Source organism: Sinocyclocheilus rhinocerous, unplaced genomic scaffold, assembly GCF_001515625.1.
Source record: "Sinocyclocheilus rhinocerous isolate Xijiao unplaced genomic scaffold, SAMN03320098_v1.1 scaffold1450, whole genome shotgun sequence".
In the NCBI taxonomy this organism is placed as follows: domain Eukaryota; kingdom Metazoa; phylum Chordata; class Actinopteri; order Cypriniformes; family Cyprinidae; genus Sinocyclocheilus; species Sinocyclocheilus rhinocerous.
In genome coordinates this window covers 311,589-318,213 of record NW_015666201.1, presented here as the reverse complement: position 1 = coordinate 318,213, position 6,625 = coordinate 311,589, and the positions used below count along the sequence as shown (strand labels likewise).

At 35.9% G+C, this 6,625-nt stretch overlaps 1 protein-coding gene across 1 annotated transcript in view; it reads right to left on the bottom strand.

The window, feature by feature from the left end:
* Positions 1–767, bottom strand: part of LOC107732158 (NACHT, LRR and PYD domains-containing protein 3-like) — a gene marked incomplete at its 3' end in the record, with an annotated part of 47,145 nt that extends 46,378 nt beyond the window's left edge. The window contains exon 1 of the mRNA XM_016543428.1: positions 712–767. The remainder of the gene's footprint in view (positions 1–711) is intronic.
* Positions 768–6,625: the final 5,858 nt, after the last annotated feature.

The following is a 6,625-nucleotide window of genomic DNA, read 5'->3' as shown; positions in this document are numbered from 1 at the left end:
CAGAACACAGAGAACACAGCTCATTCCCATTTAAATACTGGAAACAAATCGAAATAATACACCTTTAAGTTGACCATCATGAAGTCTGCTTTCTATTTTTTTCATAGCAGGATACAGATATAAAACTCCACACCAAACAATAAGAAATGTAACTGATAATCCTTTATGGATCCAGTAAGAGTTACAGTGGTAAAACATTATGCACTGATACAGTGCAGTGTAATAGAGTGAAAATATAGTAAAAGTGATATGTGATATTTAAAAAGTATATGTAGTACAAATTGTACTAAAGTGATAATAAAATAGTGAGTACAACAGTACAATAAAATGTAAGTGATATAATAATAGATTTATAATAGGTTTCAGTTCTTGCTTTCCCTAAGAATAGAGTGTTAGGGCTAACGTTACTGTTTACTACGTAGGCCTATAATTTACCTAAATATTTATTTTACGGATTAACAAAATATTCACATATTATCCACACACTGTATCAAATAAGACCAACAATAACATAAAATAACAAACTATGCTTTAAAAAACGATTAGTTCAAGCGTCGTATGATGTGTTAAGTTTCCGTGAAGTAGCACGTAAGTAACTATCAGCTCGTGTTTGATCAAACTGTGAAGTGTTTGAGTTCGTAAGAGTAATGTTTAGACGGAAATGCTCCGTATTGACATTAACGGTTACAGCTTGAAACGTTTTAAACTTACCGTAACCTGCGAAGACATTTTTGATCTTGAATCTTCTAAAATGGCGTCTAGTGGTCTGTTACGGCTACTTTCGGTTTCACTGAGAGAGACTGGTGTGCAGGGTTGCCAGATGTTCACACGAAAACTAGCCCAATCGTGTTTCAAGGGGGGTCCCCAGTCAAAAATCGCGTTCCGGGGGGTAAAATACACGTTTTTTGGGCGGGTTCCCCTGCTAAAATTCGCATTCCAGGGGATAAATATTATGTTATTGGAGTCGCTTCAACCCGCGGCAACAGTTTTCAACAGTGTCTGGCTGCAGACATACTGGGCGAGTGGAGCTACACTCAAGAGCGGAAATACGTCACCTCCACTAGCGACGCGTCCGCCATGTTGGTCCGGGCAAGACTGCCTTAAAAACAAATGGAGGTAAACGGAGGAGCTGTGTTTTTTGTTTTCTGGATAAAAACACAATAACGTTTACATTTATCAGCCGATTTCAGTGGTTTGTGATCTACATGGAATTAAAAATAACTCTGTCTCCAGTTATTTAGTTAGGTTTGGAAAATTATTAATTTTCGTTAGAAATTGTGAAAGCTTACACTTGTCTCACTTGTTGATTTGGCTATTTTTTTCTGGTAACAATTCTAATATTAATGTAGTATAACTGTGATATATACATGTAATATAATCTAATGTACATTAAATGAAATGAAGTTTTTTCTTCGTGGAAATTGCTTTCTCTGTCTCCAACCCCAACATTTTAGATTTTCTTGTGCTTCAGATCAGAACAGAACAGAACACAGCTCATTCCCATTTAAATACTGGAAACAAATCGAAATAATACATCTTTAAGTACTAATAATTGACCATCATTGATAAAATGGAATAAAATCAGCAAATACAAATCAAAAATTGTCACACTGGAAGTCTGCTTTCTATTTTTTTCATAGCAGGATACAGATAATAAACTCCACACCAAACAATAAGAAATGTAACTGATAATCCTTTATGGATCCAGTAAGAGTTACAGTGGTAAAACATTATGCACTGATACAGTGCAGTGTAATAGAGTGAAAATATAGTAAAAGTGATATGTGATATTTAAAAAGTATATGTAGTACAAATTGTACTAAAGTGATAATAAAATAGTGAGTACAACAGTACAATAAAATGTAAGTGATATAATAATAGATTTATAATAGGTTTCAGTTCTTGCTTTCCCTAAGAATAGAGTGTTTTTTTTTTTAGTTGTGATGTCAAAACCTGACTAATAAAGACTAATTCTCAGCTGGTTCCCTCAAGGTTTTCCAATGGGTTTTTATAATGGGGTTTTACAAATAATGAATAAAATAAGGTCTGCGATAAACATAACTTGACAATACTTTTGCTCTACAATGCAAATTACACACACCCATGCTGAAAATGCACATTTTCAAGCAGTTAACAAAAATAAACAAATGCTCCTATCTTGGTCATTAATATATAAGCATACTTTTTCTCTGCATCTCTATTTCATATAAAATAATAGAAACATTCTATACAAATATATATATATTTTTTTTAAAAACATTATTAAATTGGTTAGTCAGTTATACAACAAAGAAGGAACACTCTTTTCTTATGATGAATTCCTTTCTTATTGTAAAATACCAATTCCTCAAAGAGAGTTCTCAATTGTTATTGGTTCAATCCCTTCAGGTACTCACATGTTAGGTATTGATAAAGACCATTTTCCCAATTCAGTGTCTCTTGATGTTACTAAATCTTACGTTGGTTAAATTTGTTTTTCATGAAATCCCAAGAGTAATAATAGAGCTATTCGTACTCTTTTCCAAAGAAAAATTGTTTCTGTACCTTGTGTTTTGTCTCATTGGAACTGTTTATTAAATGGAAAATTGATTTTCTGGAGAAAAGTGTGGTTGTTACCGCAAATATCATCTTAGAAATAAGATTAAAGAAGTTTTTTATAAGCTCATTCACAGATTTTATCCAGCAAATCATTATTTACAAAAGTTAAAAAAAGATGAAATGTAAATTGTATTTTCTGCAATGAATATGAGGAAACTGCACTTGCACTTATTTTGGCACTATTCAGTTACACTATGGTGTAGGGATGCACCGATACCACTTTTTCCAGTACTCGCCCGATACCGATACTTTTATTTTTGGTACTTGCCGATACCGATGCCGATACCTATATTTTTATTACATTTGTAAATTTTTTAAATATTGGGTACAGAAACCAAAAGGGTATGTATAATGTTAGTTGGTTAACTTCATTTATCAAATAGATACAGTCAAACCAAAATTTATTCAGACGCCTTCAACATTTCTCACATTATCACAGTTTATTCGCTATAGTTTAGAAAATGGTAATAAAACATGACAAGAACTCAGAGTTAAACTGTGTCAGAAAAAATTCAGCTTGATAATGTTATATAACTTTGATAGAAAGGTATGTAATAGATTACAATCAACCAAAAATTAGACAGCTGTTAGTATGACAGTATTTACACAACTATCAATACTTAGTCGGGCAACCCTTAGCCTCAATGACAGCCTGTAGTCTCCTGGGCATGCTGTCACCCAGGTTCATGAAAACCTCAACTTCAGTTTTTTTCCCAGACTCGGTCTGAATAATTTTTGGACCCAAATTTGTATCAATTTTACTGGTAGTCCACTGTATGAAGAATTTTTGGGTATGATTTGTCACAGTTTACTTTATTTTGCTATCCTCACTTACATAAATGAACTATAGTGTCCTGCACCCACTAGTAAAAAAATATCAAAAATTATATCTGGTCTCTGAATCATTTTTGGTTTCACTGTATATCCTTCGGTTATTTTCACACTTAATTATGCCCATTAAAATGTATTTTACAAGTTTTTGTTACTTTTACTGTTCATTTTTTTGCTCTATGGTACATCATCTTTAATTTAATAGCATTAGAGCAGCGGCTTAGTACTGTAATCACGCGCTTTGCTGTAATAATGCAGGGAACCACTCGTTATAAATCTCCTAACTGTGATATTTTCAGAAATAGAAGTCGCGTTTTTTCATCTGAAACGTGCTGCGATTTATATTCCAAAGCCACTCATATAATGCAGAAACACTCAAGCAAGCAAAACACACGCAACGCCTGCACGTGTTTGTACTGATGCAGAATAGTACAGTCTAGCGCATTTCACACAGGCTGCTAGATTCACTTTCGCTAGAAAGTCGTGTATGCCTAAGGTTGAAAATAAATGATGATTATAGTGAATGCCCCTATGAATGGTTTTATTTGTACGATTTCGTTTTAATTCAAATGATGCGTGCGCTCAGTGAGTGAACATCAAAGATCACACAACAGAAGTGCGCGCGTGCTCTCTCTCGCTCTCTCCCTACCGTTAAGTAACTTGTGCATTGTTTTACTTACTTGTCTTTGACATATCCGTTTTCAGACCGATGAGCTTTGTAAAAATCGACGCGTTTCAGAAAGGCGGGGCAGAGAGGAGAAACAATAATGTACAGTATGTGGAAAATAACAGTTTTTTGAACCTTAAACTGCATAAACACATTTCATTACACCAAATACACAAAATAATGTTCTTTTTAGCAGCATGACCCCTTTAACTCTAAATCTGTCAAAAATGATCTGGCCGTATAATGTTTAGGCTCTAATGTTTACATGATGCGTTTTGTCATCTGACACTACAGGAGTTACTCACTTGAGTTGTATTTTATCATGTTAACTGACTGTTTTAATATTTAGTTGGGTATTTTTTTTAAATTGTAAAGGTCGGTACAGTATATGTTTACAGTGGTCATCAGTGCATTTAAAGTCCCCCTGTAGTCAAACATTTTATCCTTTAAAACTCATCTTTGATCATCAAAATGACATATTTAAATGTTTTTTCTTGTGAAATAATTTTCTCATGCCTTAAAATAGCTTGAATGCAACTCTACACCCTGGCCTCATTTACTATACGCGGTAATTTACTATACTCGGATCTATGAATACGCAAATTAGCCCCGCCTCCACTCAGTCACACAGCAGCCAGCCATGAGCCAGCGCCTCCTGAACTGTAGTAAACGCGATACAACGGCAATGGCAAGTGGAAATATTGGTTTAATTAAGCCATATGTGTTTGAACCAGAAATAAGCTGGTATGCTCAACCTAAGCAAGGAGACTGATGGCTAACTTCGTGAGGTAAACATTATCTGTTTGCGCTGGTTCGTACACGGATAAACGACTGATAAAACTGTTTTTACTAGCGGACAACTACAGTGGATACTGTAACATTGGTTAAATCTACTTACTTGACGATGTTGTGTTGAAGACTCAAATGCAGCCAAGTTTGTGATTCCAAATCGCGCCCGCGATCATACGCGTGTGACGTGCGGATGTCAATGCGGGAGAGGTGCGTCTGACTCCGGGCTACTTTTACACTGCTGCCGCGGGTTATTCTTCAAGTTAGTGGTTCTAAATACAGATAAATAAGCGCTAACAGCACATGACATCGTGAAAATAGGGGGAAATATATAACAGTTAGTGAAACATCTACAGAAAAAATATAAAGCTACCAGATTAACCTGGCTGCCTTCTCACTAGACCAGGGTTCCTCAAATCTTGCCCTGGAGGGCCAATGCGCTGCACAGTTTAGCTCCAACCCTGATCAAACTCACCTACCTGTGATTTTCTAATGATCCTGAAGACACTGATTAGTATGTTCAGGTGTGTTTGATTAGGGTTGGAGCTAAACTGTGCAGGAAAGTGGATCTCGTTCCTGCAAAGTTCAGCTCCAACCCTAATCAAACACACCTGAAGCAACTAATTAGGGTCTTCAGGATCACTTAAAAATTAAAGGCAGGTGTCTTTGATTAGAGTTGGAGCTAAACTTTGCAGGACAGTCGATCGCCAGGAGCAGGGTTGGGCACCCCTGGTCTAAAAGCATATTAAAAACACCACATAGACAAATAAACAACATAAAAAACTTGATTTTCACCACAGAGGGACTTTAAACTGATATTGCACTGTTAATAGAGATTGTTTTCGTTTTCCATCTGTTATGTGATTATATATTTAATACAATGAGCTTTGATCATGTTAATATTTATATATATATATAGCATGTCATTGATTGAGCAACATTATTATACCTGTACGAACAGTGAGGGTTAGTTTTAGGGGTGAACCTTTATGCTGACGTTTTTCCTAAAATATCACACATTTTTAGATTAAATAAAGAAAATGACTTTAAAAAGCATCTAATTGCTCATAACTTTGAATAAACTTCAGGCCTGAACTAAATTAGTTAAAAATAGTAAGAGCAAGACAGCTTTACCGCATGAAAGATCAGGTAGCATTTGTTTTATTTCCTTTCATTTAATATTTGTCTTTCTTAAAAAATAATATTAACAGTTTGATATTTTAATTGTAGTCCTGATAGAAGTGAAAGAAGAAAGTGAAGAACCAAATGAAGTAGAGGAGAAACATCAGTATCAGACACCTCATCGTTTCATGACTGCAGAAATACCTTTCAGTGACTCACAAACTAAAAAGAAAAAGTGAGGAAAACGGACTCTGAGAACCTTCACCTGCCCTCGATGCATGAAGACTTTCACACGTAAAGGAAATCGTCTCAGGTTACGTATGTAACCATGGTTCCCTGAGTAGGGAACGAGACACTGCGTCCTCTAGGGGTCGCTATGGGGGAACACCTTCAGTGTGACCGGTGTCTGAAGCATATATCTAAAAACGACAATAACATTGGCCGGCGACAGCCTATGACGTCATTACCCTGCGCGATCACAGTATAAAAGGGCGCCAGGAGAACACGTCATCCGCTTCTTTGTCTGAAGCTTGCGTCCGAAGCATGGCAGGGAAACTAGAGGACGCAGTGTCTCGTTCCCTACTCAGGGAACCATGGTTACATACGTAACCTGAGACG